Raw genomic sequence first — 25,948 nt, 5'->3', positions numbered from 1 at the left:
GCTTTCCATAATGAGGAAGTGTGAGCCTATAAGACAATCACAGGGTTATGGATGAGTCATAATATTTCTGGTTCTAACCATTATACAGGTAGAAAGCCCTTTTTGGACAGGGGATGGGACCACGTGTTAACAAGAATATCTAATGTCATTTAGGTAATATTTACATGTCGTAATATAGCTTATACATGTAACCTAAAGGTAGGTTTATATCATTTTTAATACTTTTGTATACATAGGGGCCAATTTATCATGACCCAAATGGGGCCAAATACCCCTGTTTCCGCGTGAGCCTTCAGGCTTGCCGGAAACAGAAGTTAAGAAGCAGCGGTCTTAAGACCACTGCTCCTTAACTCGTCTGCTGCCTCTGAGGCTGTGGACATTAATCTGCCCGATTGCATACGCTTGAGTTGATTGACATCCCCTGCTAGAGGCCAATTGGCTGCGAATCTGCAGGAATCAGCATTGCACAAGCGGTTTACCAGAACTGCTTGTGCAATGTTAACTTGCTGTTGGCATTCAGTGATGTCTGGCGGACATGATACACTACAGCATATCATGTCTGCCAGACATTGATAAATCGGCCCAATAATATCCTAAGAAAGATAGTACAGTACAGAAAGGTAATATTTTTTTTTCCCCAATAAATATAGACTATTATTATAGACTATTATTTGTATTTTAAAACACAAAAACAAAACACAGACAGAGAAGATTGTGATTTTCAGGTGAGAAAAAAGATAGACATTTTAGAAAATATTATTTAATTATTTCAGAATTCTGGATTTGGGGATTGTATTTGCAACAAAGCTAAAAATCCAGGTTGTAGGTGGTAAAAATAGTGGAACCTGATCTTCTACTGACTGCTTGTGCCTTTCTTTTTGCATCTAACTTCTTTCTTTACCACTCACATTGCTCTGCATAGCACATAGGAATATTAAAAAGTCCACACTCCTACATTTATTCTAAATAAATCTAACTTGGAAAAACAAGTGAGAGGCTAACAAAGTGAGGTCCATTTCAGAGGCTGGGGAGTTTTTAAGGCTCATATGACGGTGAAACAAGAAACGAGTACATATACAGCGCAAACTGAAAATAGAAAGCAATATAACATATATACACTGTTACATGACAATGTTCCCAAAACACTTAGTAAAGCAGAGAGTGATGCATAAGATCCATCTCTACAAGAAATGATATCCATAGAGGGTACTCAAGTGAAATTAAGCAATGTTCATAACACAGAAGGCAGTATATAAGTGTCCAATGGAGCTACTCACACAAAATTACCCCAATCATATGAGGTAAAGGTAAGGCATCTCAGAAGAGGAAGCTCTGGTCCACAGCGGCAATATTCAGAGTGGAGGGGGAAGGGAATGTCTCACTTTCTATTGCGGTCCGCAGTATTGCCAGGTCAAAGGTCCTCATATATTAAAAGAAAGCACAAAGGAAACTAACATAGCACGTACTGTTTATTAAAGGCTCATTCGCCCTAAAAATGCATAAATATACACTCACAATAAATTACCTCAATCAATATCAGGTATCAGAAAGACATCAGGGGTCCGTTTCAAGCGGTAAAAATAAGGATCTTATGCAAACGTCCAACTCCGGTATCAAAAAGAGTCCACCATAGCATTTCAATAAAATGGCTAAAATGCCGGGTACAACACCCAAAGAACCTTACGCGTTTTGAAGTGTTACAACTTCTTTGTCAGAGCTAAATTATTTAGGAAGGGCTAGAATTGGTAATTAAAATGTGAGTATTGGGTTATAGCTCCCAACTGTCCTGAAAATTGCACAATTGTCACAGATTTGGAGCTCTGCCTGTTGTCCCTCTCACTGCTTTACCTTCAGGGCAAATGTCCTGGGTATTGTGACATGCTCCAAGTCTGCCCAACTATGCCCATGGCTCTCCCATAACCACACACCCTACTGTACAGGTTCAACCCACAAAAAGCGGTAGGCCACCACCCACTAGTCGCCTTCACCTTTATTTATATAAAGCCTCTGGGAAGTGTTGAGAGGTCTGTTATAGTGATCTTGAAGGAATATTCTGTGAGAATTGGAGCTTTAGTGAAAGTGTTCAGCGGGTGGTTGTGGCACAATTTTACTCATTTTAAAAGTTGTTTAAAGTGGCATTAACATTTATTTTTTACCATGTAAAGCTGATATATTACAAAAAGATATATAATATATGAGCCAGAAAGTTTTTGTATAGCCAATTACCACACCTAGACTAGAAGCATCACTTACTTTTCCTCAAAAGCATTCTGTATACATTGTTACTAATGCACTAGAGAACTCTGGGTAAAATATGCAAATTAAATATACAACATCTCTTGCTTTTTGCACTGGAAGCAAAATCCTGCTTTTGGGTCAGTGTGGTTGATGCAGAGTGGGAGATTTACAAGTTTGCAGTGGCTGCATTGCTCTATATTATTCATGAGGGCTTTTATTTATTATGTTATGTCGCTTTTAACTGTGGATAAAAACTGCAAAAAAATGTAAACCTCCAGCTCTGTATTGTGTGTGCAAACCCAGAGTGTATGATACAGCTGAGGAAAAGCCAGCAACAATCACTTATATACTTTTGTTGAAGGGTGCAAGAATACATAGGCTCCAAAATGGCAGCATCCAGGATGAAAATGTAATTATCCTGCAGCTGTAATGGGTTAAAACGAGAGAATCGCTCTGAAAAGAGCTGCAGACATAGGGGCCAATTTATTAATGTGCAGATGGACATGATCGGCTGTAGTGATCATGTCCGCCGCACATTGATAAATGCCGACAACATACGCTGCCGCTAGCAGGGGGTGTCAATCAACCCGATCGTATGCAATCGGGTAGATTGTTGTCCGCCACCGCAGAGGTAGTGGACAAGTTAAGGAGCAGCGATACCGGCGAGCCTCAAGGTTCGCGTGGAAACAGATGCATTGGGGCCAATTCACTGGTTGATAAATCTGCTCCATAGAGGGAAAAATATATGAAATTGAGTAGTAGCCATTCTAGTAATGTTTAATTTCCCTTTAAATCTTATATTTTTCTCTTTTTGTTCAAAGCACTTTAGATTCTATAGAATGGAACTGAGTATAATTCAAGACACAGATTTTATAATTTTGGAAGAATAACTCTACTTTGAAGTCAAATGTCCATAGAATTTGAACTGCGTTTTTATGCATTTCAGGCAAAATTTGACCCATTGCTAATTACTATTGGAAGAGTCTTCCACCGTGATTAGGTATAAAAATATTTTAGACGCCTGAATCTCATATCCCTCATTCTACAGATTTCTGTTTGAGCCTTTACCTGGAATAGACAGTGTACACAAGAAATGTGCTGTTATGCACGTTTTCTATCAGACACATACAAATTGACTGTCAAAAGCCTAAAATATCAAATAAAGAAAGGGCACACACGTACAATTCCTAGAGTTTCAGCCGCATTAACATAGCATATCAAAACACAGCTCCGGAATAAAATCACCTCATTTGCTTTTTTTCATTTTAGATAAGAGTGATGGTAAAACATGGAGTAAGGGAAAATAGAGTTTTTTTCTAGCAATAAAAAGCATCTGCGTAGCTGGGAAGCTCTGACAAATGGAGTTTTACTATATATATATATACATCAAACATATGGTCCCTATTCCAATCCATTAGAAGATATGTGAGAGCATATTACATGTGAGTTTTCATGGGGTTTTGACATTTGTGAGCATTTTAAGTCATACAAAAAAGCGTGTTGTTGTGTAATTTGCCTGAGACCTTGCATGGCATAAACTCTGCCAATACATTGAAAGAATTTGACAGCAGTATTCCATTCCACCAGATACATTTTTAACAGATTTGTACAGTATATTTAGACTGTTCTATTTAAACCGCGTTGATCTCTTTAAAAACAACTTTGCATACTCTTGAGCATCATATCTTATGGGTTCTTTATTACGTTATCATGTTTTTATACAAGCTCAGTTCAGGTTAATAATCACAATTGTTTCATGTTTTTATAAAGTTAAAAAAAGTTTTTTAAAAAAGCTCTACTTACAATATTAAACAAAAAAAATGTATGCACAAATGAAATACAATTGTTATACTGTTCCATGTGCGAAGCAGCATAAACTGCTCTCCAGCCCTTGCAAGGTAGGCAGAGGCGTAACTAGAAACCACAGGGCCCAGGTGCAAGAATCTAAGAAGGAAAAAATATATATAAAAAAAAGATTTTTTTTTTTTAAGCTGGGCACCCACCCTCAGGGGCCCAGTCGCACCTGCAACCTCTGCACCCCCTGTAGTTTTGCCTCTGAAGGTAGGTATGCACATGCAAGCCTGCATCCCGCAATGTAAGAAGCAGCAGTCATTAGACCACTGCTTCTTACACTGTTTGCTATCTCTGTGGTAGTGAAGTCACAGAGAGCACGCTCTCTCTGGAGGATTGGCAGTCCCTTCTCTCGCGTGATTGGTCACATGAGTGAAGGGGCGAGAAATTCGCACTCATCGGAGTGTGTAATGATACATACGGGCCAGCGGATGAACAGATCCACTCAAGTAGAGAAGGTGTCTGCACACCAGTTAATACATGGGCCCCTAGTATTTATGTATTGCAATGAAGTGGATGTTTAAGAATAAAAGTTTTCAGTTTAAGGAAGTTTACAATGAAATCTCATGAGATCATAGCAAAGCAAAGTATGACCTCAACACTGCTGATGCTGATTGGCGTTGGTTTTTTTTGTGTGTTTGATTGTTTTTCTGTTCACAGAGCACTTACTCAGGTGAGCTGAATACATTTTGAGGTAAAATATTCAGGTGATATTATCATGTCAGCTTTTTATAGTTATACTGCATCACTTTCAAATGATAAGTGAGTGTTATGTCCCTTTAATTGCATGCATGGCATCAATTGATATTAATTTTTAAAGGGACATGAAACCCTACCTTTTTCTTTCATGATTCAGACAATACATTTTTAAGACAAAAGAATGAAATTCATTTGGCATCATTTGTTGAAAACCTTACCTAACTAGACTCAAGAGAACCAATGCATTACTTGGAGCTGGCTGGTGACTTAAGGCTTAGCAAATATGCCTCTTGTCATTGGCTCACCATATGTCTGGCTAGGTCCGAGTAGAGCATTGCTGCTCCAGAGTTGACTTTAATTATGTGTTGGCAGGGTTTAAACACAATATTTTCTTAAACGTTTGTTCACCTGAAACATCTTTTTTTTGCATTGGAAATCAAGTGATTTAGCATATTGGTATCATGTCCCTTTAAGATACATTTAAAGAGTCTTTATTATGCAATATATTCCTAAAGGATATCAACAGATCTGTTTCTTCAAATGAACACTAATATGATCTCAATTGTTATTATATTGGAATTATTGTGACTATATGACCACAAATATATGCTTTCTTTTGTGGTTATATGTGGTTATTTCTTTAATAATAATAATAATATATATATATATATATATATATATATACTGTACTTTTTCATTAGTTCTGTATATTGTGTATATTGTGGATTCATTTACAAGTGCATAAACCCAAATGGAAATCTCCTGTGAAAAGCATGTCACATAGTTTTGCGTTGTTTAACTAATACGAATGTAAGAAAAAACCAACACGTTTTCTAATTGTATATGTAATGTGTAGCTAACTAGTGTTAGTAATGTGTATTAACTTATTAAAAAAAAAAAGTCTTATTATGGATTAAAATGCCACCGATATAGAAGCCAAAAACTGCCTGAGCTGAGGCAAACTCTAATGAATTATACAGAGGACCAGAATTGAAACTTAAAAATACATTCATAACTCACAACAATCTAACTCTAAGCAATACAAAACGAATGAAATGATAAATATTTGGTTTTCTAAAATTATTTGCTTAAACGACCCAAGTGGTTTGCCTGAGCATAGATTTTCGTTTATACGTAATGTGTCACTGTCATTAATCATACATAGGAAAAAAGCCAAATGAATGTAGGTTTTATTAAACATTTTATTTAGTTTTGCTTCTGTTTTAACTCAGCTCTGCTTTTAGCTCACGTATGTTTTTCATTTTTATGACCCACAATGCATTCATTGCAGTGAATCAAAGGTATCAATCCTTTATAAATGAGGGACCACATTGTTTATTTTCCCTCAGATATTCTATTAATTTCTATATAAACTATTCAACTGAACAATGTTTTAGCAAAATATATTGCAAAATATATTGCATAGCTTGTTCTTGGACAAGTGCCACAAACCTACATACTCCCAGAGACCCATATATTTATACATTTGATGATGCCAGGGAGAAAAAGAAGCTAGTTGCTTAGCAGAGGGTGTGAAATTTCCCAGCTTCAGCTATCAGCTCAGTTCATGAGCTATGGCTGGGCATTTTGTGTGCTTCGTATGGGGAATGTAGGTGAATAATGTGCGACCACATTCGCATTCTTCACTATAACATAGAAGTGTTGAATATAATGTCCATAAGAATGTGTTGAAGAAACCTCTTGGTTCAGAGAATAAACAATTGGAGAAGCAGGAAGAAGATAATGTAGCACTGGAGGGCTATATTGTGCTCCCCAAAACCTTAGGTTGGCAAGCATTTATTAAAGTAATACTGGTGAATCAGGGGCTATTTGTAAAGTGACTTATCGAATAACTAATGTGTAGTAGTGGTTAGAGAAGATTCAATAAAGTAATCAGTCTTTGTTAATGGACTGGCTTGGAATCTAAACAAGTCTGTGGTTATTGAGAATGAGGCTCATGCATTATTCATTACAACCACAGACAATACAAGGCATATACAAGAACATGCTTGAAGAATAACTTACAAAAAATCATGATTATTCCTAATGGCAGTCTTTCTGAGGTTTGGTGTTTTCTCTTTTCAGAAAATGTATGTGATAAAGTATGTTCTATCTGTGTATCTATCTATCTATCTATCTATCTATCTATCTATCTATCTATCTGTCCTTATCTATCTATCATCTATCCATCATCTATCTATCATCTGTCTCTCTATATCTATCTATCTATCTATCTATCTATCTATCTATCTATCTATCATCTATCTATCTATCTATCTATCTATCTATCTATCTATCTATCTATCTATCTATCTGTCTGTCCTTATCTTTCTATCATCTATCCATCATCTATCTATAATCTGTCTCTCTATATCTATCTATCTATCTATCTATCTATCTATCTATCTATCTATATATCATCTATCTGTCTATCCATACAGACACATAAATATAAAAATGAATCTTTAAAAAAAAAATAGTTGAAACTATTCCCCTTTAAAGAAACACTAAACACGTCATGCACTTCCCTCTAAATATGGGTGCCACCATAATGGAACTTAGGTTTCACTGCAGGTATCTGAAGGAGATTTGCTGCACATGTGCAAACACCAGCACTGGAATACATTGAAAGCCAGAACTTGCACCACCCATGAATAGAGGGAGGTGGCTGGGTAACTTCATTACAATGCTTATAAAAAGTATTTAGGGCCAGATTACAAGTCTAATAAAAGTTGTTTTTAAACATATTGCGCAAAAAAGTTATAAGGGCCCAAAGATATGAGATCTCGGGTGTTAGAAAAAAAAAGGCAGATACATGGCTTTAACATAGAAATACATACATATACATGTCTACCGATATGTCTATATAGTATGTGTGTATATATATATATATATATATATATATATATATATATATATATATATATATATATGTGTATACAAGAGTAGATACAGCGCCTATATATCCATTTAAAATATGGGTGGTATATGGGAATATGAATGAGAACTAGAGCTAATTATTAGAAAAATAATAGCAATTAAAAGAATATTAAAAAAAAGATAGATTTTTAGAATCAATTATACTTGAAGAATGATGAATAGATTATGAAACAGTGTTCATATGAGTCTTTAGACAATATATAGTCCGTAGTAAATCTTCATAAGCAGTTGATATCAGTAAATAGATGGTATGTAATACCCTTACCAGATATTACCTCAATCTGATGAGGTAAGTATGCCGCACTGGGGGTATATACAGATGGTAGAATCTTCTCCTTGTATTTAGATGTGGTGCCTCTTGGGTTTTCGTGAGCCTCCTGGAGTATGCAGGGATATGTTTCTGGTTGTAGATAAATCCCTTGTACTTCCTTTGTGTTGGTAGTTAGCCTCTTGGAGTACCTTTTCTGTCTTGGTATACAATTGCAAGTCTTTTATCACTGGATCATTCAAGTATATTTCACTCCAGTACTTTTCTTCACCACAATGACACCAGGATAAAAGACTTGCAATTGTATACCAAGACAGAAAAGGTACTCCAAGAGGCTAACTACCAACACAAAGGAAGTACAAGGGATTTATCTACAACCAGAAACATATCCCTGCATACTCCAGGAGGCTTACGAAAACCCAAGAGGCACCACATCTAAATACAAGGAGAAGATTCTACCATCTGTATATACCCCCAGTGCGGCATACTTACCTCATCAGATTGAGGTAATATCTGGTAAGGGTATTACATACCATCTATTTACTGATATCAACTGCTTATGAAGATTTACTACGGACTATATATTGTCTAAAGACTCATATGAACACTGTTTCATAATCTATTCATCATTCTTCAAGTATAATTGATTCTAAAAATCTATCTTTTTTTTAATATTCTTTTAATTGCTATTATTTTTCTAATAATTAGCTCTAGTTCTCATTCATATTCCCATATACCACCCATATTTTAAATGGATATATAGGCGCTGTATCTACTCTTGTATACACATTTTTCACTTACTGACTGGGACTTCACATCTCAACCAGTACTTGTCTTATATAGCTGCCACTATACCATACACAATACAGACTAGCGCCAACTATAGAGTGCCACTTGTGTCTACCCAGTATACTGAGTGAACACATTTTACTTTCTTCTCTATATATATATATATATATATATATATATATACTGTATATATATATATATATGTTTATATATATTTACCTATGTATTTATGTATTTATATGTGTATATATGTATTTATATGTGTATATATGTATTTACAGACATATATACACATATAAACACATAAATACATATGTATACATACAGTATATAGACATATATGTAAATGTATTGGAGCCCATTGCAGTTAGGTAGATGAAAACATGTAAAAAGATATTTATGCAATATTCATGTTTTCATGTAGGGTTTGCTCGTATTAGAATATGCGATTTGGTACACGCATATAAGAACATTCAGTAATGTTTGGACGCAAGTTGGGTGTTTCTCCATTGACTCCTATGGGGGAATAGGTTATTGTTTGCGCTAGAAGTAAGCTGTTTGCGCTTGTCGGGTTAGCACAAGAGCGATAATTTTTTACTTTTAACGCATAATACCAGCGCATCCAGAGGAGCGCAAAAGGTTTACTTCTAGCAAAATTAGCGCTCTAGCAGAAGTGCAAAATACCACTCCACTTGTAATCTACCTCTATTTCTTCTGTTATGTGTGATCAGTCCACGGGTCATCATTACTTCTGGGATATAACTCCTCCCCAACAGGAAATGCAAGAGGATTCACCCAGCAGAGCTGCATATAGCTCCCCCCCTCTACGTCACTCCCAGTCATTCTCTTGCACCCAGCAACTAGATAGGATGTGTGAGAGGACTATGGTGATTATACTTAGTTTTTATAACTTCAATCAAAAGTTTGTTATTTTACAATAGCACCGGAGCGTGTTATTGCCTCTCTGGCAGAGTTTGAAGAAGAATCTACCAGAGTTTTTACTATGATTTTAACCGGAGTAGTTAAGATCATATTGCTGTTTCTCGGCCATCTGAGGGAGGTAAAAGCTTCAGATCAGGGGACAGCGGGCAGATGAATCTGCATTGAGGTATGTAGCAGTTTTTATTTTCTGAATGGAATTGATGAGAAAATCCTGCCATACCGTTATAATGACATGTATGTATACTCTACACTTCAGTATTCTGGGGATGGTATTTCACCGGAATTACTCTGTTAAAAGTACATTAAACCTTTTAATAGGTATTTATTATGTTAAACGTTTTTGCTGGAATGTAGAATCGTTTGCATTTTCTGAGGTACTGAGTGAATAAATATTTGGGCATTATTTTTCCACTTGGCAGTTGCTTGTTTTAATTGTGACAGTTTCGTTTCTCTCTCACTGCTGTGTGTGAGGGGGAAGGGCCGTTTTTGGCGCTCTTTGCTACGCATCAAAAAATTCCAGTCAGTTACTCTTGTATTTCCTGCATGATCCGGTTCATCTCTAACAGATCTCAGGGGTCTTCAAACTTCTTTGGAGGGAGGTAGATTCTCTCAGCAGAGCTGTGAGACTTATATATTGACTGTGATTAAAAAACGTTGCTCTGTAAATTTTATGTTTCAAATTTAATTATTGTTACTTTACTAATGGGAACAAACCTTTGCTAAAAGTTGTGTTGTTTTTAAGGATTGATGCTATAACTGTTTTTCAGTTCATTATTTCAACTGTCATTTAATCGTTTAGTGCTCTTTGAGGCACAGTACGTTTTTGTTAAATAAGATTGTAACCAAGTTGCAAGTTTATTGCTAGTGTGTTAAACATGTCTGATTCAGAGGAAGATATCTGTGTCATTTGTTCCAATGCCAAGGTGGAGCCCAATAGAAATTTATGTACTAACTGTATTGATGCTACTTTAAATAAAAGCCAATCTGTACAAATTGAACAAATTTCACCAAACAGCGAGGGGAGAGTTATGCCGACTAACTCGCCTCACGTGTCAGTACCTGCATCTCCCGCCCGGGAGGTGCGTGATATTATGGCGCCTAGTACATCTGGGCGGCCATTACAGATAACATTACAAGATATGGCTTCTGTTATGACTGAAGTTTTGGCTAAATTACCAGAACTAAGAGGCAAGCGTGATCACTCTGGGGTGAGAACAGAGTGCGCTGATAATACTAGGGCCATGTCTGATACTGCGTCACAGCTTGCAGAACATGAGGACGGAGAGCTTCATTCTGTGGGTGATGGTTCTGATCCAAACAGATTGGATTCAGATATTTCAAATTTTAAATTTAAATTGGAGAACCTCCGTGTATTACTAGGGGAGGTTTTAGCGGCTCTTAATGATTGTAACACTGTTGCAATACCAGAAAAATTGTGTAGGTTGGATAAATACTTTGCGGTACCGGCGAGTACTGACGTTTTTCCTATACCTAAGAGACTAACTGAAATTGTTACTAAGGAGTGGGATAGACCCGGTGTGCCGTTCTCACCCCCTCCAATATTTAGAAAGATGTTTCCAATAGACGCCACCACACGGGACTTATGGCAAACGGTCCCTAAGGTGGAGGGAGCAGTTTCTACTTTAGCTAAGCGTACCACTATCCCGGTGGAGGATAGCTGTGCTTTTTCAGATCCAATGGATAAAAAATTAGAGGGTTACCTTAAGAAAATGTTTGTTCAACAAGGTTTTATATTGCAACCCCTTGCATGCATCGCGCCGATTACGGCTGCGGCAGCATTTTGGATTGAGTCTCTGGAAGAGAACCTTAGTTCAGCTACGCTGGACGACATTACGGACAGGCTTAGAGTCCTTAAACTAGCTAATTCATTCATTTCGGAGGCCGTAGTACATTTAACCAAACTTACGGCTAAGAATTCAGGATTCGCCATTCAGGCACGTAGGGCGCTGTGGCTAAAATCCTGGTCAGCTGATGTAACTTCTAAGTCCAAATTACTTAATATACCTTTCAAGGGGCAAACTTTATTTGGGCCCGGTTTGAAAGAAATTATCGCTGACATTACAGGAGGTAAGGGCCACGCCCTGCCTCAAGACAAAGCCAAAGCTAAGGCTAGACAGTCTAATTTTCGTCCCTTTCGGAATTTCAAAGCAGGAGCAGCATCAACTTCCACTGCACCAAAACAGGAAGGAGCTGTTGCTCGTTACAGACAAGGCTGGAAACCTAACCAGTCCTGGAACAAGGGCAAGCAGGCCAGGAAACCTGCTGCTGCCCCAAAGACAGCATGAACCGAGGGCCCCCGATCCGGGACCGGATCTAGTGGGGGGCAGACTCTCTCTCTTCGCCCAGGCCTGGGCAAGAGATGTTCAGGATCCCTGGGCGCTAGAGATCATATCTCAGGGATACCTTCTAGACTTCAAATTCTCTCCCCCAAGAGGGAGATTTCATCTGTCAAGGTTGTCAACAAACCAGATAAAGAAAGAAGCGTTTCTACGCTGTGTACAAGATCTGTTATTAATGGGAGTGATCCATCCGGTTCCGCGGTCGGAACAAGGACAAGGGTTTTACTCAAACCTGTTTGTGGTTCCCAAAAAAGAGGGAACTTTCAGGCCAATCTTGGATTTAAAGATCCTAAACAAATTCCTAAGAGTTCCATCGTTCAAAATGGAAACTATTCGGACAATCTTACCCATGATCCAAAAGGGTCAGTACATGACCACAGTGGATTTAAAGGATGCTTACCTTCACATACCGATTCACAAAGATCATTACCGGTATCTAAGGTTTGCCTTCTTAGACAGGCATTACCAGTTTGTAGCTCTTCCATTCGGATTGGCTACGGCTCCAAGAATCTTCGCAAAGGTTCTGGGTGCCCTTCTGGCGGTACTAAGACCGCGAGGAATTTCGGTAGCTCCGTACCTAGACGACATTCTGATACAAGCTTCAAGCTTTCAAACTGCCAAGTCTCATACAGAGTTAGTTCTGGCATTTCTAAGGTCGCATGGATGGAAAGTGAACGAAAAGAAGAGTTCTCTTTTTCCTCTCACAAGAGTTCCATTCTTGGGGACTCTTATAGATTCTGTAGAAATGAAGATTTATCTGACAGAAGACAGATTAACAAAGCTTCTAAATGCATGCCGTGTCCTTCATTCCATTCAACTCCCGTCAGTAGCTCAATGCATGGAGGTGATCGGCTTAATGGTAGCAGCAATGGACATAGTACCCTTTGCACGTCTACATCTCAGACCACTGCAATTGTGCATGCTGAGTCAGTGGAATGGGGATTACTCAGACTTGTCCCCTACTCTGAATCTGGATCAAGAGACCAGAAACTCTCTTCTATGGTGGCTTTCTCGGCCACATCTGTCCAGGGGGATGCCATTCAGCAGGCCGGACTGGACAATTGTAACAACAGACGCCAGCCTACTAGTTTGGGGGTCTGTCTGGAATTCTCTGAAGGCTCAGGGACAATGGAATCAGGAGGAAAGTCTCCTGCCAATAAACATTCTGGAATTAAGAGCAGTTCTCCATGCCCTTCTGGCTTGGCCACAGTTAAAAACTCGGGGGTTCATCAGGTTTCAGTCGGACAACATCACGACTGTAGCTTACATCAACCATCAAGGAGGGACAAGAAGCTCCCTAGCAATGATGGAAGTATCAAAGATAATTCGCTGGGCAGAGTCTCACTCTTGCCACCTGTCAGCAATCCACATCCCGGGAGTGGAGAACTGGGAGGCGGATTTCTTGAGTCGCCAGACTTTTCATCCGGGGGAGTGGGAACTTCATCCGGAGGTCTTTGCCCAAATACTTCGACGTTGGGGCAAACCAGAGATAGATCTCATGGCGTCTCGCCAGAACGCCAAACTTCCTCGCTACGGGTCCAGATCCAGGGATCCGGGAGCGGTTCTGATAGATGCCTTGACAGCACCTTGGAACTTCGGGATGGCTTATGTGTTTCCACCCTTCCCGCTGCTTCCTCGATTGATTGCCAAAATCAAACAGGAGAGAGCATCAGTGATTCTAATAGCGCCTGCATGGCCACGCAGGACTTGGTATGCAGATCTAGTGGACATGTCATCCTGTCCGCCTTGGTCTCTACCTCTAAGACAGGACCTTCTGATACAGGGTCCATTCAAACATCAAAATCTAACTTCTCTGAAGCTGACTGCTTGGAAATTGAACGCTTGATTTTATCAAAACGTGGTTTTTCTGAGTCGGTTATTGATACCCTGATACAGGCTAGGAAGCCTGTTACCAGAAGGATTTACCATAAGATATGGCGTAAATACCTATACTGGTGCGAATCCAAAGGTTACTCCTGGAGTAAGGTTAGGATTCCTAGGATATTGTCCTTTCTACAAGAAGGTTTAGAAAAGGGTTTATCGGCTAGCTCATTAAAGGGACAGATCTCAGCTCTGTCCATCTTGTTACACAGGCGTCTGTCAGAAAATCCAGACGTCCAGGCCTTTTGTCAGGCTTTAGCTAGGATCAAGCCTGTGTTTAAAACTGTTGCTCCGCCATGGAGTTTAAACTTAGTTCTTAACGTTTTACAGGGTGTTCCGTTTGAACCCCTTCATTCCATTGATATAAAATTGTTATCTTGGAAAGTTCTGTTTTTAATGGCTATTTCCTCGGCTCGAAGAGTCTCTGAGTTATCAGCCTTACATTGTGATTCTCCTTATCTGATTTTTCACTCAGACAAGGTAGTTTTGCGTACTAAACCTGGGTTCTTACCTAAGGTAGTCACTAACAGGAATATCAATCAAGAGATTGTTGTTCCATCCTTGTGTCCAAATCCTTCTTCAAAGAAGGAACGTCTTCTACACAATCTGGATGTAGTTCGTGCCCTCAAGTTCTACTTGCAGGCAACTAAGAATTTTCGACAAACGTCTTCCCTGTTTGTCGTGTACTCTGGTCAGAGGAGAGGTCATAAGGCTTCGGCTACCTCTCTCTCCTTCTGGCTTCGTAGCATAATTCGTTTAGCCTATGAGACTGCTGGACAGCAGCCTCCTGAAAGAATTACAGCTCATTCTACTAGAGCTGTGGCTTCCACTTGGGCCTTTAAGAATGAGGCCTCTGTTGAACAGATTTGCAAGGCTGCAACTTGGTCTTCGCTTCATACTTTTTCCAAATTTTACAAATTTGACACTTTTGCTTCTTCGGAGGCTATTTTTGGGAGAAAGGTTCTTCAGGCAGTGGTTCCTTCTGTATAATGAGCCTGCCTATCCCTCCCGTCATCCGTGTACTTTTGCTTTGGTATTGGTATCCCAGAAGTAATGATGACCCGTGGACTGATCACACATAACAGAAGAAAACATAATTTATGCTTACCTGATAAATTCCTTTCTTCTGTTGTGTGATCAGTCCACGGCCCGCCCTGTTTTTAAGGCAGGTAAATATCTTTTAAATTATACTCCAGTCACCACTTCACCCTTGGTTTCTCCTTTCTCGTTGATTCTTGGTCGAATGACTGGGAGTGACGTAGAGGGGGGGAGCTATATGCAGCTCTGCTGGGTGAATCCTCTTGCATTTCCTGTTGGGGAGGAGTTATATCCCAGAAGTAATGATGACCCGTGGACTGATCACACAACAGAAGAAAGGAATTTATCAGGTAAGCATAAATTATGTTATTTTTAAGTCGAAGATATTGGGGTTGATTTATTAAATGTCGGGCGGACATGATTCACTGTAGGAACTATATAACCAGTGCATATATCTGTACATGTGCTGATTTACTGCTACACATACTCCTTTATAGCATTGATCTTTTGAAGTCAACGCTTTGGTTTCTGTAAGTTTCCTTGAGTAACGTGCTCTAGCAATCAAGCAGCAAGATAAGAATTTGCAGGCCCACTCTAAAGTGGGCCGACTCGTAAGCTTTACTTTCTGCTTTTTATTTAAAGATAGTAAGAGAATGAAGAAAATTGATAATGGGAGTTAATTAGAAAGTTGCTTATAATTGCTGCTCTATCTGAATCATGAAAGAAAAAAAATGGGTTTAGTGTCCCTTTAAGCGGCAATGGTCTTTCGCAATTGGTTGCAAAGGGAGAGTTTGTTACATTCCAGCAGCCTATGCTGCACCATAGGTTTCCAGAGGCATATGGACAAGATCCCTCAAAGGCATATGGACAAGATCCCTCAAAGGCATATGGACAAGATCCCTCAAAGGCATATGGACAAGATCCCTCAAAGGCACATGGACAAGATCCCTCAAAGGCATATGGACAAGATCCCTCAAAGGCATATGGACATGATCCCTCAAAGGCTTATGGACAAGATCCCTCAAAGGCATATGGACAAGATCCCTCAAAGGCATATGGACATGATCCCTCAAAGGCATATGGACAAGATCCCTCAAAGGCATATGGACAAGATCCCTCAAAGGGATATGGACAAGATACCTCTATGAGAACCTTGTTCGCCCTCACTATGATAAAAGCTAAGAATAATTTCTAAGTAATAGAGCCAGACCTCTTTGCACCAAAAACAGTAAAGTAGACAATGTTTTAATAGATCACATACTGATAGGTAGAAAGCTATGCCTCTGTTTTTTGGGATTATAATTGCTTGAGAGGGGGCATACAGATAGGGGTTTAGGGATGAGAAGGGAAATAAAGAATTAGGAATAGAAATAATTATGTTTCTAACTCAAATCATGCCAGATGGAATCACTCAATAAACAGGGATGCCACCTTCAATAGAAAAAAATACTGGTCATACTAATTTAAATAAATTATCATTAATAATTTTAAAATATAACTCAGAAATTAAAGCTACTAGGTCTAATTTTAAATGATTATTTTTTTTTAAGATAAAATTCTAACACACTTAGGAGTTTTACCATAAGATGGTTTTTATTTCCTTATTTATTATAGAGTATTTACATTGAGCTAAAGCTTAAAAATACCAGCCATGCCAGTGAATTAACATCTGGTTAGCAACCCTACCCATAAGTTGTAATTAGCCTGATGCCCATAAAGACTTGTAGTATGTAAGTGTCACATGCCTGCAAACAATAAACCTGCCCTTTAATAGAACTGAAAAAAACCTTTATCAGGAACAAAATGGTCTCTCTCCCTCTCTCTTACATATGATTCTATATTCTTGTCTCCTACAAATAGATATCAGTTATGAATGATATAATATATATTTTAATAATGAATGATATTTTGTTTGACAATAATTTATTATTTTTAATATTTGTCACGTAAAAGTATGATGACACAGCCATGAGCTCACTGTTATAATGTTATGTGTCTGAGCAAAAGCCTATTTGGACCATCAATGATTCAGATCTGGAGGACAGTTTTGTGGACACTAAAATCACCTCTGCTATACTTAGCTTTATTTATATCTGCTTTACTCTAGTCTGTCAAGTTTTACCAGTATGTTAGTTTGTGTAGCTGATACACTATGTTCTCATCCCTTCATTATTTAGTGAGTTGGCAGCACAGAATAAAATAAAATCAGGAGAGTATGGGGATATTCAACCAACTACACACAGGTTTAAAGGGGCACTGAACCCAAAAAATGTATTTTGTTATTCAGATAGAGCATGCAATTTTAAGCAACTTTCTAATTTACTCCTATTATCAATCGGCTAGATTTAGAGTTTTGTCTGTAACGACCCGCGTAGCTAACGCTGGCTTTTTTCTGGCCGCACCTTTAAAATAACTCTGGTATTGAGAGTCCACAGAATGGCTGCGTTAGGCTCCAAAAAAGGAGCGTACAGCATATTTAACGCCACTGCAACTCTCGATACCAGAGTTGCTTACGGAAGCGGCCAGCTTAAAAAACGTGCTCGTGCACGATTCCCCCATAGGAAACAATGGGGCTGTTTGAGCTGAAAAAAAACCTAACACCTGCAAAAAAGCCGCGTTCAGCTCCTAACGCAGCCCCATTGTTTGCTATGGTGGAAACACTTCCTACGTCTGCACCTAACACTCTAACATGTACCCCGAGTCTAAACACCCCTAACCTTACACTTATTAACCCCTATTCTGCCGCCCCCGCTATCGCTGACCCCTCGTATATTATTTTTAACCCCTAATCTGCCGCTCTGTAAACCGCCGCTACTTACATTATCCCTATGTACCCCTAATCTGCTGCCCCTAACACCGCCGACCCCTATATTATATTTATTAACCCCTAATCTGCCCCCCACAACGTCGCCTCCACCTGCCTACACTTATTAACCCCTAATCTGCCCCCCACAACGTCGCCTCCACCTGCCTACACTTATTAACCCCTAATCTGCCGAGCGGACCGCACCGCTATTATTATAAAGTTATTAACCCCTAATCCGCCTCACTAACCCTATAATAAATAGTATTAACCCCTAATCTGCCCTCCCTAACATCGCCAACACCTAACTTCAATTATTAACCCCTAATCTGCCGACTAGAGCTCACCGCTATTCTAATAAATGTATTAACCCCTAAAGCTAAGTCTAACCCTAACACTAACACCCCCCTAAATTAAATATAATTTTAATCTAACGAAATTAATTAACTCTTCTTAAATAAATTATTCCTATTTAAAGCTAAATACTTACCTGTAAAATAAATCCTAATATAGCTACAATATAAATTATAATTATATCTTAGCTATTTTAGGATTTATATTTATTTTACAGGTAACTTTGTATTTATTTTAACCAGGTACAATAGCTATTAAATAGTTAAGAACTATTTAATAGCTAAAATAGTTAAAATAATTGCAAATTTACCTGTAAAATAAATCCTAACCTAAGTTACAATTAAACCTAACACTACACTATCAATAAATAAATTAAATACAATTCCTACAAATAAATACAATGAAATAAACTAACTAAAGTACAAAAAATAAAAAAGAACTAAGTTACAAAAAATAAAAAAATATTTACAAACATTAGAAAAATATTACAACAATTTTAAACTAATTACACTTACTCTAAGCCCCCTAATAAAATAACAAAGCCCCCCAAAATAAAAAAAATGCCCTACCCTATTCTAAATTACTAAAGTTCAAAGCTCTTTTACCTTACCAGCCCTGAACAGGGCCCTTTGCGGGGCATGCCCCAAGAAGTTCAGCTCTTTTGCCTGTAAAAAAAAACATACAATACCCCCGCCAACATTACAACCCACCACCCACATACCCCTAATCTAACCCAAACCCCCCTTAAATAAACCTAACACTAAGCCCCTGAAGATCTTCCTACCTTATCTTCACCATACCAGGTTCACCGATCGATCCAGAAGAGCTCCTCCGATGTCCTGATCCAAGCCCAAGCGGGGGGCTGAAGAGGTCCATGATCTGGCTGAAATCATCATCCAAGCTGGAGCTGAAGAGGTCCATGATCCGGCTGAAGTCTTCATCCAAGCAGGAGCTGAAGAGGTCCATGATCCGGATGAAGTCTTCTATCAACGGCATCTTCAATCTTCTTTCTTCGGGAGCCATCATCTTCCATCCGACGCAGAACATCCTCTTCTCCTGACGCCTACTCGCCGAATGACGGTTCCTTTAAATGATGTCATCCAAGATGGCGTCCCTCGAATTCCGATTGGCTGATAGGATTCTATCAGCCAATCGGAATTAAGGTAGGAATATTCTGATTGGCTGATGGAATCAGCCAATCAGAATCAAGTTCAATCCGATTGGCTGATCCAATCAGCCAATCAGATTGAGCTCGCATTCTATTGGCTGATCGGAACAGCCAATAGAATGCGAGCTCAATCTGATTGGCTAATTGGATCAGCCAATCGGATTGAACTTGATTCTGATTGGCTGATTCCATCAGCCAATCAGAATATTCCTACCTTAATTCCGATTGGCTGATAGAATCCTATCAGCCAATCGGAATTCGAGGGACGCCATCTTGGATGACGTCATTTAAAGGAACCGCCATTCGGCGAGTAGGCGTCGGGAGAAGAGGATGTTCCGTGTCGGATGGAAGATGATGGCTCCCGAAGAAAGAAGATTGAAGATGCCGTTGATAGAAGACTTCATCGGGATCATGGACCTCTTCAGCTCCCGCTTGGATGAAGACTTCAGCCGGATCATGGACCTCTTCAGCTCCCGCTTGGATGATGACTTCAGCTGGATCATGGACCTCTTCAGCCCCCCGCTTGGGCTTGGATCAGGACATGGGAGGAGCTCTTCTGGATCGATCGGTGAACCTGGTATGGTGAAGATAAGGTAGGAAGATCTTCAGGGGCTTAGTGTTAGGTTTATTTAAGGGGGGTTTGGGTTAGATTAGGGGTATGTGGGTGGTGGGTTGTAATGTTGGGGGGGGGGGGTATTGTATGTTTTTTTTTACAGGCAAAAGAGCTGAACTTCTTGGGGCATGCCCCGCAAAGGGCCCTATTCAGGGCTTGTAAGGTAAAAGAGCTTTGAACTTTAGTAATTTAGAATAGGGTAGGGCATTTTTTTATTTTGGGGGGCTTTGTTATTTTATTAGGGGGCTTAGAGTAGGTGTAATTAGTTTAAAATTGTTGTAATATTTTTCTAATGTTTGTAAATATTTTTTTATTTTTTGTAACTTAGTTCTTTTTTATTTTTTGTACTTTAGTTAGTTTATTTCATTGTATTTATTTGTAGGAATTGTATTTAATTTATTTATTGATAGTGTAGTGTTAGGTTTAATTGTAGATAATTATAGATATTTTATTTAATTTATTTATTGATAGTGTAGTGTTAGGTTTAATTGTAACTTAGGTTAGGATTTATTTTACAGGTAAATTTGTAATTATTTTAACTATTTTAGCTATTAAATAGTTCTTAACTATTTAATAGCTATTGTACCTGGTTAAAATAAATACAAAGTTACCTGTAAAATAAATATAAATCCTAAAATAGCTAAGATATAATTATAATTTATATTGTAGCTATATTAGGATTTATTTTACAGGTAAGTATTTAGCTTTAAATAGGAATAATGTATTTAAGAAGAGTTAATTAATTTCGTTAGATTAAAATTATATTTAATTTAGGGGGGTGTTAGTGTTAGGGTTAGACTTAGCTTTAGGGGTTAATACATTTATTAGAATAGCGGTGAGCTTCAGTCGGCAGATTAGGGGTTAATAATTGAAGTTAGGTGTCGGCGATGTTAGGGAGGGCAGATTAGGGGTTAATACTATTTATTATAGGGTTAGGGAGGCGGATTAGGGGTTAATAACTTTATAATAATAGTGGTGCGGTCCGCTCGGCAGATTAGGGGTTAATAAGTGTAGGCAGGTGGAGGCGACGTTGAGGGGGCAGATTAGGGGTTAATAAATATAATATAGGGGTCGGCGGTGTTAGGGGCAGCAGATTAGGGGTACATAAGTATAATGTAGGTGGCGGTCGGCAGATTAGGGGTTAAAAAAATTTAATCGAGTGGCGATGATGTGGGGGGGGGGCTCGGTTTAGGGGTACATAGGTAGTTTATGGGTGTTAGTGTACTTTAGAGTACAGTAGTTAGGAGCTTTATGAACCGGCGTTAACCCAGAAAGCTCTTAACTACTGACTTTTTTCTGCGGCTGGAGTTTTGTCGTTAGAATTCTAACGCTCACTTCAGCCACGACTCTAAATACCGGTGTTAGAAAGATCCCATTGAAAAGATAGGATACGCAATTGACGTAAGGGGATCTGCGTTATGGAAAAGTCGCGGCTGAAAAGTGAGCGTTAGACCCTTTTTTGAATGACTCCAAATACCGGCGGTAGCCCAAAACCAGCGTTAGGAGCCTCTAACGCTGGTTTTCACGGCTACCGCCAAACTCCAAATCTAGGCCAATGTTTCTTCGTTCTCTTGCTATTTCTATATAAAAAAAGAAGACATCTAAGCTTTTTTCTTGGTTCAGTACTCTGGACAGCAGTTTTTGATTGGTGGATGAATTTATCCACCAATCAGCAAGGACAACCTAGGTTGTTCACCAAAAAATGGGCTGGCATCTAAACTTGCATTCTTGCATTTCAAATAAAGATACCAAGAGAATAAAGAACATTTGATAATAGGAATAAATTAGAAATTTGCTTAAAATGTCATGCTCTATCTGAATCACAAAAGAAAAAATTTGGGTTCGGTGTTCCTTTAAGTGAATCCCCCCATAACCAAGCCAAAAACACACTAATTAAAGGGCATGAAATTAAAGTGAACGCTTCACAATTTTAGATACATAGTAAAATTTAAAACACACACACTTTCCAACGTGCAACTATTTTCAAATTTACTTTTTTTTACTCTAATATCCCATAACTTCAGCACCTATATCTTTGGACAGCTCCTTCACTTATTGTTGAAAATGGCTGTAATCTTAGGGATAGTAAAGCCTAAATAAAACTTTCATGATTCAGATATAACGTGTAATTTTAAATTCAGTTCTATCATTACCTTTACTTTGTTAATTTGCTATCATTTATTTAAAAGTATATTCTGGGTATTGGTGACTACACCCTTTTGTCTCTTGACATTGGCTCGGTAGCTGTAATCAGCTAGCTTCTAGTATTAAATTGCTGCTCTGGAACTGGCTTTATCAATGTTTTTAATAATCCATTTGCAGTTTAACACAGTTTTGTGCAAGAAACAGTACGGTAATTAAATTCTCTGACATAGCAAAGTATTTTTTTTTTTGCACATGGATGTCCCTTTAAGTTACATTATGATGTCACAGTATAGAGTTGGCTTTTATTTATTTCTAGTTCCCTGACATTGCAAGAGAAGAGGCAATAAGAGATTGCAAATTGTATAAGATAAACTGTGCTTTTGTTCCAAAGCAATAATACAGCATTCATTCAGTTGGCATTTACAGTTTCCTTTGTCAATATAAATGTGATTTGCATAGAATCAAAATTTTTTGCTAATTAATTGATGTCTGATATGTCAAATTATGTTTTGTTTTAGCTACTAATGGTGCAGTGCTATTTGTATTTTATCCCTCTATGTGTTTGGTAGTATTGATAGTTTACAACCAACTAGATTACGAGTTTTGAGTGCTATAGGGAAAGTAAAGAACGCCACAAAAGTGGCGTTATTTAATCCCCTATAGCGCTGCTTTTACAAGTTTAAAAAACACTGCTTGTGCGGGCAATATCGAGATTTTAAGCTCCATGCCGCTCTTAAAACAAGAGCTGTGCTTTCCCCCATAGACAACAATGGGGAGAGCCAGCAAAAAAAAGTCTAACACCTGCGATCGCGGAAACAAAAGTACCGTAACGCAGCCCCATTGATATCTATGGGGAAATAAAAATACAGTTTAAACCTAACACCCTAACATAAACCCTGAGTCTAAACACCGCTAATCTGCTGCCCCCAACATCGCTGACGCCTGCCTACAGTTATTAAGCCCTAATCTGCCACTCCCGATATCGCAGCTACCTAAATAAATTTATTAACCCCTAATCTGCCGCTCCCAATATTGCCGCCAATATACTACATTTATTAACCCCTAAACCGCCAACCGCCCACATCACAACAAGCTAAATTAAACTATATAAACCCCTAAACCTAACCCTAACATCATAACCCTAACCCTAACACCCCCTAACTTTAACATAATAAAAATAGAGCTAAATTTAATTTACAATTATTAACTAAATAAACCTATTAACCCCTAAACCGCAACCCCCGCATCACAACAAGCTAAATTAAAATATATTAATCCCTAAACTTAACCCTAACCCCCCTAACTTTAACAGTATTAAATTAGATCTAAATTAAATTTACAATTATTAACTACCATTACAAAAAATAAAAGAACCTATCATTACAAAAAAAAAGAAATTATCCAAAAAAATAAATATTAAACCTATTCTAATACCCTTAAAAAAACACCCCAAAATAAAAAAAAACTACTCTAGAATAAACTACCAAGGGCCCTTAAAAGGGCCTTTTGTAAGGCATTGCCCTGAGATAAACAGCTCTTTTACTCCAAAAAAAATACAAACACCCCCTAACACTATACAAACCCCAACCTCACAAACTACCAAAGGCACTTAAAAGGGTCTAGGCAGTAAAAGAGCTAAATGCCCTTTTAAGGGCAATGCCCATACAAATACCCTTTTCAGGGCAATGGGTAGCTTAGGTTTTTTAGATATTTTTTTTATTTGAGGGGTTGGTTGGGTGGTGGGTTTTACTGTTGGGGGGGGTGTTTTACAGGTAAAAGAGATGATATATTTGGGGCAATGCCCCACAAAAGGCCCTTTTAAGGGCCATTGGTAGTTTATTGTAGGCTAGGGGTTTTTTTATTTCAGGGGGGCTTTTTTATTTTGAATGGGCTATTAGATTAGGTGTAATTCTTTTTTATTTTTGATAATTTGTTTGTTATTTTTCGTAATTTAGTGGAGTTTTTTTTGTAATTTAGTTAGTTTTTATTTTTTTAATTAGATACTTAAGTAATTAAGTATCTTAGATTAGATTAAGTATTTTAGATTAGATTAAGTATCTTAGATTAGATTAAGTATCTTAGATTAGATACTTAAGTAATTAGATAAATAAGTAATTTTTAGAGTAGTGTTAGCATTTTTTATTGGTAGTTTAGTTTTATTTAATTAGTAGTAGTTAGTTTAATTTTAGTTTAATAATTATAATAGTTTAATTGTTAGTTTAAAAATACTTTTTTTTAATTTGACAGGTAAGTTTTAATTGAATTTAAGCTAGGGAAATTGTAATTTTAATATAAAGCTAGGGGGTCATTAGGTTTAGGGGTTACTAGTTTAAATTAGTTTATTTAGTTGTGGGGGATTTCGGTTTAGCGGTTAATAGTTTATTTTAGTATATTTTGTTGTGGCTTGTGGGGGGCTTGCGGTTTAGGGGTTAATAGTTTATTTTAGTATATTTTGTTGTGGGGGGCTTGCGGTTTAGGGGTTAATAAGTTTATTATAGTGACGGTGTGGGCGGATGTCAGATTAGGGTTTAATAATATTTAAATAGTGTTTGCGATGCAGAATGGCAGCGGTTTAGGGGTTAATACATTTATTAAAGTGGTGACGATGTCGGAGAGCGGCGGAATAAGGGTTAATACATTTTTTTAGTGTGGCGATGTCGGGAGCGGCAGATTAGGGGTTAATAAATTTATTATAGTATTTGCGATGCAGGAGTGCCTGGGTTTAGGGGTTAATAGGTAGTTTATGGGTGTTTAGTGTACTTTGTAACACATTAGTTATGAGTTTTATGCTACTGACTTTAGATGGCAGTACGGATCTTGTCGTTTTAGGCTGTAACGCTCACTTTTTAGCCAGATCGCAAAACTCGTAATACCGGCGCTATGGGAATCCTATGCGGTACTGACATTGCGGTACAGGCTAAAAGGTGTGCGGTACAGCTTTAACGACAAGACTTGTAGTAGCTGCAGGGCTGTTTTAACGCTGAAAATGCCATATTTTCAGCGTTACAAGCCGCAACACAAAACTTGTAATCTAGGTGACTGTGGGTTAAAAAGAGCTTTAAACTGTAAAAATGTAGCACATCCAGACATGGCTAAGCTTTTGTTATTATACTTTCTGATGACGAGTGACATGTGTGCAGTTAGCCCGGTGTGCTCAAAAACTATAGATTTATTCATTTTTTCTAAGGGATTTAAATAGGGACTTGATCATTATCCTGGGCTTATGTGAAAATTGGACTATTGTCAGCAGAAAAACAGGAGCGGCACATGTTAAAGGTCCATTCTAGATCAAAGATTAAGTGTAATTTGTTAAAGCTTGTAATTTAAAGACTAGCCACTGTTCATTTCTATATGTTTAACACAGCAAAGGGATTGCTGACATTGGCAATACCTGCACTATTTCTGAGTCATCTAAGGGGTATTTGAACGTCCGCCAATGGGCAGGGTACATCGGCAGTTGTTAAGGGGTTAAATTGATGAGAGAAATATCATGACTCTCCCTGCATATGCAAGATGCATGCTCCCTTGTAAGTCCTGGGACTAGCATGCTGGTTGGCTGCTAAGGAACTTTCCAGGTGAAATATCTTCCTTTTTTACATAGTGATGTTCAGGTGATATTTTCTAGTCCGCTTTTAACAGCTATGCTCCATCACTTTCAATTGATGCAACATTTGGGTATCATGGCCCTTTAAGTATCAGGCAATTTTTCTTAAAAACAATAAAGATAAAACACAGCTGAAAAAAACAATAAAAATGTTTGATTGTTATTGTGTCAACATTGAAAACGGCCCATTGGCAGCCATTAAAATGACAAAGATGATTAATCAGTAGATTGTAGTCACTTGTTAGATCTTATCTT

The sequence above is a fragment of the Bombina bombina genome, chromosome 3, assembly GCF_027579735.1.
Source record: "Bombina bombina isolate aBomBom1 chromosome 3, aBomBom1.pri, whole genome shotgun sequence".
NCBI classification, from domain to species: domain Eukaryota; kingdom Metazoa; phylum Chordata; class Amphibia; order Anura; family Bombinatoridae; genus Bombina; species Bombina bombina.
The sequence above is the reverse complement of the archived record's forward strand: the minus strand, read 5'-3'. Positions refer to the sequence as shown.